The sequence below is a fragment of the Pelophylax lessonae genome, assembly GCF_965119305.1.
Source record: "Pelophylax lessonae genome assembly, chromosome: 4".
Classification (NCBI taxonomy): Eukaryota; Metazoa; Chordata; class Amphibia; order Anura; family Ranidae; genus Pelophylax; species Pelophylax lessonae.
In genome coordinates, this window is record NC_138771.1 from 540,715,274 (window position 1) to 540,734,688 (window position 19,415).

The window sequence follows — 19,415 nt, forward strand, 5'->3', positions numbered from 1 at the left end:
TTGTTCAAGAAACACATTGTCAGCAGTAGGTGAGCAGAAGGCAGGGGGAAAACTTCCTGAACGACTGGAAGCTAGCTTCTCAGAAAAATACTGGTCCTTAAAAGCGCATTAAACCCCAAACTAAAAATGTTATATATTACGTCTTACCAGTTTTTTATTCTTTAGCTTTTTCCCCTCTGTTTTCACTTGGCGATCTGGCCAGTAATGCACCTCCTGTATAAGTGAGACACAACACTGGTGGAACAAGTACAGGAAGCACAGCAGACAGCAGCATTGTCAGTCTGTGGGAGTGTGTGTGTGTGTGGGGGGGGGGGGGTAGTGTTGAATCTATTAGCAGATTTAGCACCACTAAATAATTGAATACAAACAGTTTTTTCCTTTTGGGATAAAGGTTATGCATGGATATATAAAAGCTGATTATTTCACTCACCCCTTGCCAGTGATGAGTGGTTTGTCTCATTCTTATAAACTGGTACATCTGATACATTCTTCTGGAGAGTATGTACTGTGAAAAGCAACAAACTCGTGGACTGGATTACCAGATGAAAATAGAAGAAAGAAAGCCTGGAAAAATAAACTAATACAGCCATCACCCTCTAGCTTATTGTGCTAGTTACAGTAAGTGTATATATTTGTTAGTGTAGGTAAATTTTAGTCTGGCTGAGAGCCAGGCTGGGTTGAATCTGGGTCAGGGATGAGTGACTCAGGGAGGCTGGATGACTCCTCAAGCAGCACCTCTGGTAACTCCACCTACTTGCTGGAACCTTGGAGATGCTTCCAGAAGAATAGGTGGGAGGTTAGGGGGAGCTGCTTGGAGTATTGATTAGGGCCCCAGCCAATTGCCAGCAAGCAGACCGCTAGGGGGCAGTTACCGCTTAAATACTCTGGGGTCATCCTAGCAGAGGCAGTCGGGTGAAAGATGGAGATGGAATTCTGAGGAGGCAGTCGGTGGCCTTCCCTTGAGGGTGCCTCCTAGTCTTGGGGAGGGGGGTGACATTGAGTCTGGGGCTCGGGTTCTGGAGAAATCCACTACAACACATGGAGAAATCCTGTCCTGGATGCATCAGAGCAAGTTTGTGGACAGTGTGAGAGATTCAGCACATCCAGGAGGTCTCTAGCCGGGAGGGCTGGTGAGTGTGCAATCTGAAAGGACTGTGGAGTTAGTCTGGAAGGACTAAGGAGAAGTTAGCCAGGGCTAGTGCAAGGGACAACTGCAGCCATGTGAGCTGGCGGTGCCTGAAGAGGTGGCCACAGGAATGTACTGTAAGCTGGACACTGAACTTTGCTACACAACCAAAGGGGCCCGCAATCCCTGCCTTTAAATCTGACTTTTGCCTTTTTGTCAGATTAACTAGCAGCGTGCCAGCTGGGATATCTATCTGCAAGCAAGTGTGCTGGAGGAAGCAGAGGAGTGTATATAGACTGTATATAGGAAAGCTGTCCCTGAAGAGCTTGCTAAAGTCAAGTAGGCAGCCCATAATACCCCTATTTCCAATCAAAGTTGTATCCCCTCTATAAAAATACAAAAGCAAGCACTAGACTGTTTCACGACTCTGGGAGCCTGTGAACATTCAGTGTGCCTGGCTTTGTAGGGTGGGGGATCCCAATTCACCAGCGGCTCCTACATAGCACACCGTTACACCGTTTTAATGTTTCAGTTTTTTCTTTTACTGACTTCAAAGTAAACAGCGCATTTACAATAAACAAGAGCCAAGAGAGAAACAGCTTCCACTACGTGCTTCCTTTGCCAGGCTCTGATGAACGAGGTCATCTAATGCAGAGCTTGAAAGAAGAAGCAAGTAGTAGAAGCCTTCCTTTATAGGCTTTTTGTTACAAGTGGCAGCAGAGATCAGTAGAGTTGTCACTAAGTGGAAAGAGCCCTCAAGAGCATGCCACCATCCTAATAAATAACAACAAAGAACCACAGGCTCTCCAAGAAGGAGCTCCTGAGTATAAAAGTGAACTTTAAGGGCACAGCATGAGACACTAGTACAGAATATATAGTAAAAATTAGAATTTTATTAAACAAATGGTATAAAAATATATTGTTTACATATTAAAAACAAGAATAGAAGAAAAGGGGTAGGCCATCTAATCATGGTCATCCCCTAAACATAGGTTCTGTGCATATATCCCATGGTTACCCATTAATATGAAAGACATACTACAGATGGTAAATGTGTGGATATTACAAATACTCTTGTCCAATGGAAGGTTGACGCGTTTCGCAAATAGCTTCTTCAGAACCGTTGAACAATGAGGGTACAAGCACAACTATCTTTAAACAAATAAAATTCAATTAGAGATTGTATTCACATATTGATCTAGTATATATCTGTTAACAGCAAAAATATTTAGATATGTATGGCTTACATTGTGGCGGTATTTCTCCAGTTCCTAGTGCAATACAGTCTAGGGGTGGACATAGGGGTCCAAACTAGGCCAGCACCAAATGGGCAGGTAGAGGCAGCTTATTAAGCCTAGCTTATCTAGAAATAGAGATTGTAAGGTAATATATGTGTCATGGGATTCATTATTATCATATTTTAATGTATATAAGTCTACTCGGATGGACTTACTCAGAAGATTCAGAATAGGCGTACAGTTTCATCTACCGTAGGTTAGGTTAATATGACAGTTCCCTAAGTGGGGTTCCCATAACACTTTTTTAAAGAAGGATATTTATTTATATAAATAGGGTATTTAGTAGGCTGCAGTCTATAGAGTTGGACATCTAGGAAAGAGGTTACAGAAGCTCCAATCAATACACTATCGAGTTCTTAACCATATATATATATATATATATTATTTATTTATTTATTTATTTATTTATTTATTTACTCTAGCGTAACTAATAATACATCACTCCCATTATTCATAAAAGGCCCATCTGGCTTCTGTTGGTATAGGTAGTACCTCTACTGGTATATTAACCAGTGTATGCACCACAGGGTCAAAGATGAGGTGGAATGGAGTGGGGGCAATCCCAAAGATGGCCAACTATAAGCATAAACAATACACAAAGATATAAATCTCTTTATCAAGCATATACTATAATAACTGTGTCCTAGTATTGACAATATCTTCCCTTCAGTGATGGAATGAAGGAAAAATGGGGTATAGCCCTTTCAGTAGCCACTGGTATAAGAAAGAGTGACCTAGAATATATATCAGTAATCTATTAGTGATTCATTCCCCATAGTAGAGCCATAAGGCATTGTAAATACCTTGATTGTGTAATCCTAACTTCAGACAGCATCACTGCCATGTGACGTGATGACGCGGTGTGTGTTCCTACAGTACGACACATGCGCAGGAGGCATATGGCGCCGACTGTGGGATGGCCACACTGATACCAGCTCACCCCCATAGGGGGCATAGATGTCTCAGCCAACAGCAAGGGGAACAATAGAACAAATGGCCAGTCACCCCACGCTCCCAAAAGAGCATTCCACAAGCTCTTTTGGGAGCGTGGGGTGATTGGCCATTTTGAAATGTTCTAAAACATTTTTTTAATGTTTCAATACATTTTACATCTTATGACAGAGCCAGTCAGAGGGAGAAAGCTGGGGTGAGATAGAGAGGGGGGGGAGTGAGAGAGAGTGAGAGGGTTGAGAGAGGGAGAGGGGTGAAAGGGGTGAGAGAGAGGGGGATGAATGAGAGAGAGAGAGGGGGCGGGAAAGAGAGAGAGATGGGAGTCAGAGGGGTTGATGAGAGAGAGAGAGGGTGAAAGAAGAGAGAGGGGGTGAGAGAGGGTTGTGAGGGAGAGGGGGTAAGAGAGAGAGAAAGGGTGAGAGAGACAGAGAGAGAGAGAGAGAGAGGGAGGGAGGGAGAGGGAGAGAGAGTGAAGGGGGAGAGAGAGAGGGAGGGAGAGAGGGGAAAGGGAGAGAATGGAGGGTGAGAGTGACGGGATAAGAAGGGGGTGAGAGAGAGAGGGGTGAGAAAGAGAGAAAGGGGGTGAGAGAGGATGAGAGAGAGGGAGAAAGTGGGGGTGAGAGAGAGAGGGGGTGAGAGAGCGATTGCAAATAAGAGAGGGAGGGCAAAGAGAGAGGGTGAGAGGGGAGGTGAGAGAAAGAGAGGCGTAAGAGAGAGAGAGGGGGTGGGAGAAAGGGAGGGATAAGACAGAGAGGGGGTGAGAGAGATAGGAGGGGGAAGAGAGAGAGAGAGAATGGGGGGGGTGAGAGAGGGGGGAAGTTAGAGGGAGAAGGGAGAGAGAGGGGGTGTTCAATATGCTACTCATAATTATAGCCCAAGGTTGATCTTCCCTAGGCTCAGGCAGCCAGGATCTACAGCTGCTGTGTGCTGTATATTTAAATCTGCCACTTTCATTACAATCCCTTTCACAGCAGCGTGTGCAAGTCAGGGATTGGAGTGTGGGGCAGTGCAGACCCAGCAGGGACAGGATGGAAAGAGGAGCACATTGAGCCTCCTCCTATATCCTGTTTGTACACACTGTACTGGGCACAGCTTATCAGATCGGCACTGCACAGTGCACCTGCCGCTAGCTCACAGACATCCCCCCTTTCCCAGCTGGCAAGGGAGATGGTGCAGCCGATCCAGTGCTGCAGATAAAATACAATGAATTACTTGGGATGTGTAGTGCATGACAAGGGACAGTGGGCCCCCCTTTCCTCGAGGCCTATGTACCCCGTGCACTTCTGTACACTGAATTATATTGGCACCTGGGGTGATTAGGGTGTACCCCCCTGCGCACGCCTATGATAATACATGTTCTGTATCTGAAAGTACACTTATCCTTTAAAATAACTCTGTAGCTATTTCAAACTGTCCTGAAAAAAGGCATATTCATAAACAATGAATGTACAGTATAAAGCTTCTCCTTGTGCCACCCATGTTGCTGCATGTGGCTCTGATCTGCTAACTGATCCCTCATAGGACGGCTGAGAAACCTACAATTCCAGGAGTGTCAATATATTGAGTCTTCTACATCTTTCACTGGTTCCTCCCTCCACCTATTACAAGCTAAATGATAAAGGTCAGTAGGAGGAAGCAGTGATAGATGGGAGGAGCCAGAATATTGACACTCCTGGAAGTGTTAATTTTCCAGCAGACTTCACAGCATAAGTTCTCTGGATAAAAGCATTCAGCAGTGTAATTATTAGGAAAGGCAATCATACACACTTTTTCTTTACAGGCATGCCTTTGCTGAGACACTATGATATAGCGATACAACCGCCCACCGCAGTTATACTGCGGCAGGCAGACGCTCCCAGGAAAATTGCCGTACATGTACGGCACACGCTTTAGGGAGGCTAGGGGGTGAGCGCTCCCGCTCGTCAGTGGGGAAGCTGATGCAGTGGGCAGACAGCTCCGATTGCCGTCTGACACCCGTGATCGTTCCCCGATGAGAGAGAAGAACAGTCAGACTGGTGTTGTTATAAACACAGCTGACCGTTCTTCTACCTGGAATGATCATAGAGCCCATGTAATCCTTCTATATAGGATCACATGTCTCTATGGTCATTTCAGAAGCCACACCCCCCCCCCACAGTTAGAATTACTCCCCTAGGCTTTAACCTTTCGATCGCCCATAATGTTAACCCCTTCCCTGCCAGTGTCATTATTACAGTAACAGTGCATATTTTTAGCACTGATTACTGTAGTATGTCACTGGTCCCCCAAAAAGTGTCAAAAATGTCAGTCAGGGGTCAGATTTGTCCACCGCAATGTCGCAGTCCCGCACAAAAATCACAGATTGCCGCCATTACTAGTAAAAAAAAAAAACAAACAATAAAAATTACATAAATCTTTCCCGTAGTTAGTAGATGCGATAACTTTTGCGCAAACCAATCAAAATAAGCTTATTGCGATTTTTTTACCAAAAATATGTAGCAGAAAACAAATTGGCCTAAAATGTTAAAAAATTTAGATTTTTACATTTTTTTTGAGAATGTCATATAGCAGAATGTGAAAAGTATTGTTTTTTTTTTTCAAAATTGTCGCTATTTTTTTGTTTATAGCGCAAAAAATAAAAATCGCACAGGTGATCAAATACCACCAAAAGAAATCTCTATTTGTGGGAAAAAAAAGGACATTAATTTTATTTGGATACAGCGTCGCACGACCGCGCAATTGTCCGTTAAAGTAACGCAGTTCTGAATCGCTAAATAGGGCCTGGTCAGGAAGGGGGCAAATCCTTCCGGTCTTAAAGTGGGTAAAGCATCCTTCCTGCATTTCTACTTAAAAATTACATGTTAGAAGATCAATTAGCACCCCTACAAGAGTCACATGGATGAATGGTCAGCAATCTCCTCATTGTATTAGTAATATTTTCTAAAGGATACGTTGAGCAATAATGTTCAATTTAACAAAATCAGAGATTTTGGTTCCCCCTTCTGCCCCTTCTTCACCAAACCATCCTTTGCTCGATCAGGCTCCCTTTTGTGAGTATGAATGAAAAATCAAATAAATATATGGACCTCCGATCATGAGTGCAGAGATGTTGCCTCTGGCACTGAAACATATTAGAACCTTGTGGGCGAATCTGCTTGATCTTTCAAACTCTACTTGCCCATTAAGCCTCTTAGTCTTTGTTCCTTCTACAGACTAATTTAGCCAATTTGCAGCTCTCCAGGTTACATATCCTGAGCTTCACAGCCACAGATGTTTTTACAATTTTGGCAATCTTTGCTAATTGCATTGTAAAATATTAATTTTAACAGCAGTTATGGTTATTATGAAGGAAAAAAAAATAAATAAAAATGCAGAAACCGTTTACCCCTTGCTATGGACATATATCCCCAAAACCATTCTATATAGATTTATGACTCAGTCTACTGTCTGCAAATAACCCCTGAGCTTATAAAAAGAGTGTGAGAGTGATATTACCTAATGTGACTTTGCTAAAAATAAATAAGCACTCCCTTAAGTTTTTTCCATTTGTTCCACATGACAAAGTATATGAACTGTGGAGTGCAGGTCCGTACCTAACAGCAAAAATGACAACAAAGATGAGCATTAAATTGGAAGAGAAGCAGTCTTCGGTAACACACAATCTGTCCAGTACAAGACTGTGCATCTGGATAGCAAGCATTGTTATTCCACACTAGGGTGTCTTTGGGCATGGCTGAAATATATTTTCTGTTTATTTCCAGAGACGTCTAATTAAATGTTATGGTCCGAGAAAAAGCTGTGCACAAGGCCACTGTTTCTCTACTGGTTATTATCTCCCCCTCCCTCAAAGTTTTACGAGGTGTTAACTGTTTGCCCCCGCACTCTGCAGTACAAGTGTATCAACATTAAGGTTTACTGGGAAATCATGTAGAACAAGTAAGAAAATGCCTTTAATGGATGTAGGGTGTGGTGGCTTTATGTGTATATATTAAAGAAAGATAAAAATTAACCTAAAGGAAAACAATTTGAACACGAGAGCAGTGCCAACACAAGAAAGGGACTAAAGGGAAATGTTCACTTTTTAAAAGGGTCAGTCAGTATAACCTGCCAGGGGACAGTTAGGATACTCCTGAATTTGCCAGTGAAATGGAATCTAATAATTTCTGTGTTCTTTGATACTAGTATATCATGAGATTTTAAAGCATAATTCCACTTTTATTGAGAAAAAAACATTCCCCTTTGGGTGATCTATGTACATTATATGGATTTTAACAAACTTTGTTGCAGATTTCTACCTTTTGTTATCCTGAAGAAATCCCTGTTTGTTCCTCTGTGCTAAATGTGGGTCAAATGGGAGTGGTTAGATAATTATCAATCAGCTGTGGCAGCTGCAGGGCACTAAGGAGGAAAGCACTGGGTCTGCATCCTTTTAGACGTGCTCCTATTGGAAATATCTCACCAAAAATGACATTTTTGTTGCAGGGGATGCCAGAATTCAGATTTTTGTCTTAGGCAGACTTCTGGGAAAATTGGTGAGCCAATCACACAAACAGGAAATTATGTTTCTGGGGTGTGGTCAGTACACATTCTGTGTACAGAACAGCTCCAGGTAGCCAAATTGCATTGCATTTCCAGAAAATTACAACCACTGCAGATTGAAATAGAAAGGTCATTTTTAATAACATTCAATTACAGAATGATTTGTGTCGCAAATGTATACGCTATATTGTTTTTTTTCTTTATTTGCTATTTTTTTCCCTACGAAAGATGAGTTACCCTTCAAATGGATCTAGTATAACAAGGAGGTAAGCTTTACAATTTGTTGTAAAGCTACTGCAGATATATTTTTCTACCATTGATTAGCCCTTTTTGCTGTATTGGAAACAACAGGAACAAACAAAATCACAGAGACAGGAAGTTACATCATACCCATGGCCATGTGATACAACAAAAAAGAACAATGCATTAAACTCAACAGTATAATCCAGTGGCTGGATGATCACAGTATTACAATATAATATATGAGAATGGGTACTATCCATATTTGTATAAATAGTATGCTAACAAACTGAAACATAATTAACTCAAATAGCATGAAGACAGCAACGGCTTTTAAGTTCTCCAAAAATAAAATATTGAAGTTATTAATCCAGACAATATTCTGCTGTCAAGAGTTTCATGGCTTTTGTTTACATCACAATGAAACACTGCAGTACAGTGCCTTGCAAAAGTATTCGGCCCCCTTGAACTTTGCGACCTTTTGCCACATTTCAGGCTTCAAACATAAAGATATAAAACTGTAATTTTTTGGTGAAGAATCAACAACAAGTGGGACACAATCATGAAGTGGAACAAAATTTATTGGATATTTCAAATTTTTTTAACAAATAAAAAACTGAAAAATTGGACGTGCAAAATTATTCTGCCCCTTTACTTTCAGTGCAGCAAACTGTTCAGTGAGGATCTCTGAATGATCCAATGATGACCTAAATGACTAATTATGATAAATAGAATCCACCTGTGTGTAATCAAGTCTCTGTATAAATGCACCTGCACTGTGATAGTCTCAGAGGTCCGTTTAAAGCGCAGAGAGCATCATGAAGAACAAGGAACACACCAGGCAGGTTCAAGATACTGTTGTGGAGAAGCTTAAAGCCGGATTTGGATACAGAAAGATTTCCCAAGCTTTAAACATCCCAAGGAGCACTGTGCAAACGATAATATTGAAATGGAAGGAGTATCAGACCACTGCAAATCTACGAAGACCTGGCCGTCCCTCTAAACTTTCAGCTCATACAAGGAGAAGACTGATCAGAGATGCAGCCAAGAGGCCCATGATCACTCTGGATGAACTGCAGAGATCTACAGCTGAGGTGGGAGACTCTGTCCATAGGACAACAATCAGTCCTATACTGCCCAAATCTGGCCTTTATGGAAGAGTGGCAAGAAGAAAGCCATTTCTTAAAGATATCCATAAAAAGTGTTGTTTAAAGTTTGCCACAAGCCACCTGGGAGACACACCAAACATGTGGAAGAAGGTGCTCTGGTCAGATGAAACCAAAATCTAACTTTTTGGCAACAATGCAAGACGTTATGTTTGGCGTAAAAGCAATACAGCTAATCACCCTGAACACCATCCCCACTGTCAAACATGGTGGTGGCAGCATCATGGTTTGGGCCTGCTTTTCTTCAGCAGGGACAGGGAAGATGGTTAAAATTGATGGGAAGATGGATGGAGCCAAATACAGGACCATTCTGGGAGAAAACCTGATGGAGTCTGCAAAAGACCTGAGACTGGGACTGAGATTTGTCTTCCAACAAGACAATGATCCAAAACAAAGCAAAATCTACAATGGAATGGCTCACAAATAAACATATCCAGGTGTTAGAATGGCCAAGTCAAAGTCCAGACCTGAATCTAATCGAGAATCTGTGGAAAGAACTGAAAACTGCTGTTCACAAACGCTCTCCATCCAACTTCACTGAGCTCGAGCTGTTTTGCAAGGAGGAATGGGCAAACATTTCAGTCTCTCGATGTGCAAAACTGATAGAGACATACCCCAAGCGACTTACAGCTGTAATCGCAGCAAAAGGTGGGGCTACAAAGTATTAACTTAAGGGGGCTGAATCATTTTGCACGCTCAACTTTTCAGTTTTTTAATTGTTAAAAAAGTTTGAAATATCCAATAAATTTCGTTCCACTTCATGATTGAGTCCCACTTGTTGTTGATTCTTCACAAAAAAATTACAGTTTTATATCTTTATGTTTGAAGCCTGAAATGTGGCAAAAGGTCGCAAAGTTCAAGGGGGCAGAATACTTTCACAAGGCACTGTATTTAGCCTTGCCTCTCACACAGTTTGTGAATTTATTCAACATTCCCTATGTTGCCTTTTGCCTCCACTCTCCCCTCTCCCCCTTTCCTTTTTTTTTAACCATCCGTTACCTTACAATGTTTGTCTCTTCAAGTTCAAGGGGGCCGAATACTTTCGCAAGGCACTGTATGAGTGTTCTTAAAAATTAACAGTGTTGTTGGTCACTTTGTATACCTAGGGGTCAGCACAATATTTTACATTACATACATAATAATCTAGGGCGGATTTCAAGGTCGCTCATAAAGCAGCAATCTAACCAGAACAGATGTCTTTTCCCTACCAACATTTTCCCTGGGCTCTGCACCAATATTCAAAGTAACATTTGACAGCACATTTTTAGCTTTATGGTATCCTAAAAATAGTATTGTTTTGAACACCACTGGGGGTGAAGAAAACTATGTGTAGTATATGTACCATCTTCAATAGTGAGATTAACTTTTTTGTATGTTTTATGACCCTAAACGCCTGTTTTACAAGTTTTAACCCCTCTATGACCACAATATGCTTTTTTTAAGCATAAATATTTTATTGGATTTCCAAACAATACACAATATAAGATGTGTAGCACATCTTATGGGTGCTAGAGAGAGAGGTAGGTGCTAGAAATAGAGTATAGTTTTGGAACTTTTCTGCTTACCAGAAAGATTGCCAGCTAAATCTATATTGTTCTCTTCCTACCAGAGAGCAGGATCTGCTAGTGAGGTCTGCTCATTGTGCTCGGGTGCAGCTCAGTTTGTCTGAAGTGTTTCACACTGGCCCAATAGGGAGGCATATTGGACAGTGGGAGGAAACCTGACAAATGAATGCACAGGCATTTAGTACAGCCCTGGTGGTTGGCAGAGGAAAGTGCCTCGGTGCATTCTGGGATACTGTATAAATGCCAAGGGCACTTGTGCTCGGGGTCTTTCAGCTGGAGAGTGGAGTACCGGATGGAGGGGGCAGCTGTAGAAGTTGCCATGCGGCCTCAGGTGGTTGACCTGAGGGCCTGAGCATTAGAGAGGCGCTGAACCTGGAGGTCCTGCAGGGCTGACTGGAAGGGAGACACTGGAAAGGATCTGATTCTGCATACAGTGAGAATGGATATGTGTCAATGGGGCCTGTCCTGAGGGGGGCCATCCCTTCAGCTAGAAGAGTCAGTGGACAGGTGTCAGTAAAGGGGATGCTAGAGAGTTCCCTTTCCCTTCTATTCTTGCAAAAGAAGATGGGGATCTGTGAAACTGCTATAGTTTCATCGCCTGGGAGAAAGAACTTTTGCCATAAAGGACTTCTCTTGTTAAAGCCAGGAGCTGCTACCTGGAGGGGGTAAACCCCTAGTTCACAGATACACCCTGATAAAGGACACTTTATGAAGATCTTTTTGGCCATGGGCCACTACTGTTGGTAAGAGAAGTATTGAGAAAGGACACTTTGTGAAGATACTTAGTTAAAAGGACACTTTGTGAAGATTCCTTTGGGCCAGTGGGCTAGAGTGATGTTGGAAGAAACTTTGTGCGAGTTGCTACTTTGTGAAAGAAGGGTAGTGACTCATTGTCTTTTCAGACAAAGGGGTGCTAGAGTGAAGAATCCCTTGAGGAGTTCTTACAGCCACTCACAAGTAAGGCAAGCTTTGCTCAGGCTTCAGCAATAAGAGCCTCCCGCCAGGAGAAGATGTGTTGTCTTGGTGTTACAAAGAGAAGGAAACTGTGAACACCAGTCGGGTGGACTCCATACTTCTGTAGAAGTTGCCATGTGGCCTCAGCTGGTCGACCTGAGGGCCTGAGAGATAGAGAGGAACTGAACCCGGAGGTCCTGCAGAGCTGATTGGAAAGGAGACACTTGAAAAGATCTGATTCTGCATACAGTGAGTACAGATCTGTGTCAAGGGGCTTGACCTGAGGGGGGCCATCGCTTCAGCTAGAAGAGTCAGTGGATGAGTGTCAGTAAAGGGGATGGTAGAGAATGTCCTGAAGATAATGTAGTTCACCAAGTCTGTTGCTGGAGAGATAGAGAGCAAGAAGACTTAACCTTTTCTGTCCACGTGGCAGTATGGTTAAAACAGTGTGACTGCTTCCTCAAGTAACCGGGTAAGGCCAAGTGAGAGTTGTCTTATTAACTGTAAATAGTTCAAGTTGGAGTATCCCACTATTACCTTCTCCCATCCAAGTTCCACAATAAATACAAAAAATTAAAACCCCTGGACTGTTTATTGAGTAACGAGCCATTGGGAGCAAGGATGAATATGTGAACTGTCCCTAAGTGACTGTCTGCAGGTAGTCAGAGGAGGAACAACAAGTCATCACACAGCAAGCCCTACGAGGACAGTGCTACAGATGTAACATAAGTAATAAAAATAGAACCATTTACCAGGACAAGAGTATTATGTCACAGTAGTAATTGGGCATATAAATATACAAATTGCCAGAATTGGCCTCATATACCAGTATAGCCCATTGAGCTAGGAGTACCATTGTCAAACTGCATCCATATAAAAGGAAAAGAAAGATGTAAGAAATGTAATCATAACCAATAACCAATTATGCATAGGTTAAACAGATCTATACTACATACCATCTCTAACAAAGGACCTTGACATGCTAACCAGATATCTAATGTTGCATGAAATTACTTGCCCATAGCTCACTGTTTGGAAGCATTATGAACTAGGCAACCCCTCCTTACAATCAACAGTCTAGCTATAAACAGAATATGCTTTACCAGTGTCCTATATTGTAGAGGGAAACTGTTCATACTTATAATAAGGAGGGCTAAGGCCAGATTAGGTTTAGTAAAACAGCCTGTAATATCAAAATTGAGTATAAAGATTTTATTCCAGTAGCTTCTCAGACATGGGCAATCCTAAAGGATGTGGAGTAGAGTGCCTATCTGTGAGCAACCTCGCCAACATAAGTTGTGGTCTACATTAACAAATTTGGCTAAATGAACAGTGGTTTGATACCATATATGATGGATTTTTCTGGGATAATTCCCAATAGTTTAAGCATTTAGTAATCCCTAAAATTATGATGAATAGCCTGTTACCAATAGGCCTCAGAGAAGGTAGTGCCAAGTTCCTGTTCCCATTTTGCTAGGGAGGAGCTTTTAATTAACTATAATTAATGATAACTTTAATGTGTTTGTCCTCATAGACCAAGAATGACTAGGCCCACTTATAGACAAGGATGGTATTGGGCCTTTCCTGAAGTAGGACACCATTAGAGTGTAAGTGTAGAAACCTAAAGTTGATATTTTATAAGCCTCCCTAAGAAGTCTGAAAGAAAGAAGTATGCCATTGTCAAATATATTCAAAATATTAATAGTATTAGCCAACTGCCATTGTTTAAAGTATAAAAAAGGGAACAAAAATATAAATACTTCTAGACCTAGCAGAGTTTTAACTAAAGGGGTCTCTTGAGTGGTGGAATTCTTTAAAGTGAGTGCAAGCCATAAGGGTTACCATGATTGTAGGGTGCAATATTCTATATCTACTGTATCTTTAATAGAAGGGAAGGTTAGGAGCAAAGAACATAAATCCCCTTCCTTATCTTTCTTCAATGAGTATTGGTAGATGAAGAGAACCATTGTTTTAAATCATCCAACAAAACTTATAATCTTTTATATCTGGACAGCTGAATATTAACAAACCAACCAGTTTACATTGGTACATGTTCCCCATGCCAGTAGCTAGCCACCTATACCCTTTTTAATAAGGACTTGCAAATTAGCACAAAAAAAAAAAAATCAAGATTTGGGGATTCAGACTCTGGGTTTGCAGATTTTTTCAAGTGTTCACCGAATATTCAGCACACTGAACTTTGCTTGGTTCACTCATCATTAGTCACCACCTTTAAGGACTGTTAAGCTGCAACAGATTACATTTTTACATTTTGTACAGATTTTTTTTTAACAAATAAAAAACTGAAAAATTGGGCGTACAAAATTATTCAGCCCCCTTAAGTTAATACTTTGTAGCAAAGATTGGGGGGTGATATGTGCGCTGTCACTTGGGTATTCAAATAGGAGGAATTCCTAGAATGTATTGCAGCTGATGATGATAATGAGATTAGGATAAAATCCTATCCCACCTGCAGCCAGCCCTGGTAAATTCACTAAATACCAATCAATATCAAATCTCAAAAGTGAGTCGGCGCTGGTGGGAAACAATCTCAAAAGGGGCTCAAAAGTGAGTTCCCTATTCGCATACGTGTAGTACAATCTTCTTCTGATAAAATATGGTGGGAATTATCATGTACACAATCCAATAAATATTGTGAGAATATATAAAAACTGCTAAAATGACAAAGTAAATCCGACTGTGAAAAAGTCTAGTAAATTCCGAATCATAAAGGCTTAGTATCCGGATCCTAAAACAAATGGTGTATGTATCTTCAATATAAATATACAGATAAAATTCTGAATCCTAAAATATGTGTCCAACTCTTACAAACAGAAATATTTCTGATAAAAGTTATAAAAAGTTATGTATCCAAATCCTAAAACCAATGGTGAATCCGTCTTCAATAAATAGATCAATAGTAGTAAAATCTGAATCGTGACAAGTATGTATCGGAACCATACAACATATACATACGTATCTTACCAACAGAAATACTTCTGATAAAAGTTTTAAAAAGGTATGTATCCCGATCCTAAAACCAATGGTGTATCCGTCTTCAATAAATAGATCAATAATAGTAAAATCCGAATTGTGACAAGTATGTATCCGAATCATACAACAGAAATATTTCTGATAAAAGTTATAAAAAGGTATGTATCCAAATCCTAAAACCAATGGTGTTTCCGTCTTCAATAAATAGATCAATAATAGTAAAATCCGAATCGTGACAAGTATGTATCCGAATCATACAACATATACAGTGGGTACGGAAAGCATTCAGACCCCCTTAAATTTTTCACTCTTTGTTATATTGCAGCCATTTGCTAAAATATCAGAAGATGATCAGAAGAAATGGAAAAGCACCTGAGTTAAATATATGAGTGTCACAGCAAAGGGTCTGAATACTTAGGACTATGTGATATTTCAGTTTTTCTTTTTTAATAAATCTGCAACAATGTCAACAATTCTGTGTTTTTCTGTCAGTATGGGGTGCTATGTGTACATTCATGAGGAAGAAGAATGAACCTAAATGATTTTAGCAAATGGCTGCAATATAACAAAGAGTGAAAAATTTAAGGGGGTCTCAATACTTTCCGTACCCACTGTACATACGTATCTATACCAACAGAAATATTTCTGATAAAAGTTATAAAAAGGTATATATCCAAATCCTAAAACCAATGGTGAATAGATCAATAATAGTAAAATCCGAATCGTGACAAGTATGTATCCGAATCAAACAACATATACAAGGAGCTGCTTAAATATATGTCTAAATCCTAGACCATGTACATATCCAAATCCTAAAACAAGGCCAGATAATGTATAGATCTTTAGTAAGGGGATTCTACAGTAACTTATGCTATATATATCCAGCTTCTACTCACAGGCATACAACGCCAAATCACAGTATCAAGCGATAGTAATCGCAGTAATAGGTGGTCACTATAAAGTAGTTTCAGATGATCTGATATCACAATCAGATAATAACTCCAATATATACTAATGTGATAACCATTCAATTCTGGGTGAATAAATAAATAATTAAATATAATATTAATAAATATCCATCAGTGCATTCAAATCATAAAATCCATATTGCATAGAAAATGATAAAAAATACAGGTGAATTGCAAAAATACTTCAAGTGAAATAAAACAACCTAGTGTGGTGATCAATAAATATATAGACATAAATAAATCAATGTATGGACATAGATAAATCAAGTAGATAGATATAGTGCAATTAGCAGTCCATGCGTGATAAAACAGCTGGTGCAATTAAAGTTGGTGCAGTGAAGAAAATAGAAAACTCATTTGTGCACATATAATAAAGTGACAATTGGTGGATTTCTGAGGAAACTTGTGAACATCCAGTAATGTGATCCGACCGCTTTATGCTGGTATCTAGCTTTTGGATACTGGGCTTCTCCGGTGGCTCCAACCTCCACTTTTCATTCGATAATTTTCAATCCCACTTTTACTTGTGCGGTACCAGTATAATCTGGAAAAAGAAGCAATAATGCCCAAATAGTGAAGTATATAAGGACTCACTTTTATTGGTAAAATCAGGGGAAACAGGAAAACTCAAATTTAATGCAGATAAAATGGGCACAATGATCCAGCTAGCCGCACTCTTGCGGTGTTGGTTCCTCTGGGTACTTCCGGCCACGGCCGTAAAACCGGAAGTCGACGTCACCCGATGCCTCCCGACTAGTTGCGTCACAGATCACGTGACTTTATCAAGGGATTCTGAAGCTTGGGAAATCGTTTTGTATCCAAATCCGACTTTAAACTTCTCCACAACAGTATCTCGGACCTGCCTGGTGTGTTCCTTGTTCTTCATGATGCTCTCTGCGCTTTAAACGGACCTCTGAGACTATCACAGTGCAGGTGCATTTATACAGAGACTTGATTACACACAGGTGGATTCTATTTATCATCATTAGTCATTTAGGTCAACATTGGATCATTCAGAGATCCTCACTGAACTTCTTGAGAGAGTTTGTTGCACTGAAGGGCAGAATAATTTTGCACGCCCAATTTTTCAGTTTTTTATTTGTTAACAAAGTTTGAAATATCCAATAAATTTCGCTCCACTTCATGATTGTGTCCCACTTGTTGTTGATTCTTCACAAAAAATTACAGTTTTATATCTTTATGTTTGAAGCCTGAAATGTGGCAAAAGGTCGCAAAGTTCAAGGGGGCGGAATACTTTTGCAAGGCACTGTATTTAGCCTTGCCTCTGACACAGTTTGTGAATTTATTCAACATTCCCTATGTTGCCTTTTTCCTCCACTCTCCTCTCTCCCCCTTCCCCTTTTTTTTAACCATCCGTTACCTTACAATGTTTGTCTCTTCACGTATGTTCATATGAGTCACATGTCTGTATATAGCCTGAGTCACAGTGATTGTTTTCGATTGTTTTAGATCATTTTTGCCATTACTTGCTAATGATCACACCTATTGGTCTACCTACTGCCTCTGCTGATTTATCGGCAGCCTGCCCCCCAGCCCAGGCAGTAAAGTTCACATTACACTAATAATATATTTGTTGGTCACGTGTTCAATTATTGCAGGTTACCCCTGTTACTGTCTTTCTCTACTGCTGACCCAATTATCCGCTTCGTTGCTGTGGACTTATTACCTTCATTTGGGCCTCCCGCAACATATTGTTATTGTGATGTTTGTGCAGGATAACTGTGACCTTTCCCCTTTTCTCCTGATGCATGATGGGGAAGGGGCTGTACCAGGAAGTCAGACACAGTGTGTGGAGCCTGGAAGCAGCAGCATGGTACAGAGAAGTGATTACATCTGTTAGGAACAGAAGCTGTTATATTATGACTCCTTCATGTCAGCATGTCTCTGAGTAATAAAGCTCTCCCTGGTTAAGAAGTACATCCAGCCTGTGTGTAACTTGCTGAGCAGATACTGGCAGCATTGCTAGCAACACCCACGTGTCTAAGGGACATAACAATTATGGGCCTCCACCACCTAACATACTTGCTTATTTTATTATATTGGCTGTACGAATTTCAGAGACCTTTCACTGCTTCCCCACTAAGTCCTAGAATACCAATATACCCGCTCTTGTCCTTGGTAGCTATTTTACTGACTTACCAGAGGTCATCCTCTCTGCCCCATTAAGCAATATTTAGTCTTTTTCTAAACTTTTTAAGGTCACACTTACAGTTCAGTTCCCCTTTTTTGTTCTCTTCCCCACCTTTGACCATTTGCTGCTGCTCCTTTCCCTCTCCTCCCTACGCACCTCCCCTCCCTACCTTCCTATCCCCTCCCCTAGGGGTGTGTGGCCAGACCTTAGACCATCAACCCCAGCTAGTCACAAGCCTTTCCTACCTAGGCTATAGCTCCACTTAACATCCTCACACTCAATGTCCAGGGCCTCAACACCTCCAACAAGAGCACAAAGGCATTTCATTCTTTCACTGAAGCACATGTGGTTTGTTTACAGGAGACACATTTTACACACCAATCTACACCTACATTTTATGTCTGCCACTATCCACTGGCATTCACAGCCTTAGCATCTTCAAAAAAGAGAGGAATGCTCATTGCTTTCCATCGTACTACCCCCTTCACATTCCTGGAGGAGATCAGAGACCCAGAGGGGCAATACCTCATCCTGACTGGACACCTACTTGATAGCGAAGTCACCTTGGTCTCATACTATGCCCCCAACAAACAGCCACTCTCATTCCTTTCCCACCTTCTAACTGTTGGGGATTCACATAAAAAGGGTACCCTAATAATCTGCGGCAATTCTAACCAAATTTTGCACCCATTCTTGGATAAATCCCCAGCTCCTTCCTCCCCTAGTCCTACCTGTCTCTCGTTTCAGCAACTTTTAAACAAATTCTCGCTCTTGGATGCCTGGAGAGAACATAATCCTGCACAATGTCAATATAGACACTACTTTCATCCACATAAGGTATTTTCCCGCATAGATCACATCTTTCTAACAGTGGGCTCCTTCCCCCTTCTCCTGGCCTCCTCTATTATCCCAATCTCTTGGTCGGATAATAGCGCAGTTCTTGTATCTCTTTCCTCTCTCATCCCTAGACCAATTCAAATTGCCTGGTACATTACTGATAGCCTCCTGGCTAACCCAACCTATCGATTGGATATCGAAACAGCCCTCAAAGACTATATAACAAATAACACTTTGACTGACACATCCCCCTGACCTTATGGGAAGCACACAAGCCAGTCATAAGAGGGATATGCATTAGTCAAGCCTCCTATCATCGCAAGGAAAAACACCTCCAACACAAACGTTTGGAGGAAACCTTCTATCAGGCCTCAGCTGCCTTCCAATCCCATCCCTCTACTGAGTCTTAACGCAAACTTGAAAAAGCATGCCTAGAATTAGACCTCTTTTTGACAGAGACAGCAGAAAAACCCTTCATAGATCTAGGCACATGTTCAACATGAAGTCGAACAAACCTGACAATTTTCTTTCTTTAGCACTCCGCAAAGCCGAATATACCCCCAAACCCATCAGACTTAAATTATCTACTAATACATACTCCAGCAACCCCATAAAAATCATAAACAAACTCCGCAGATGCCTCGAA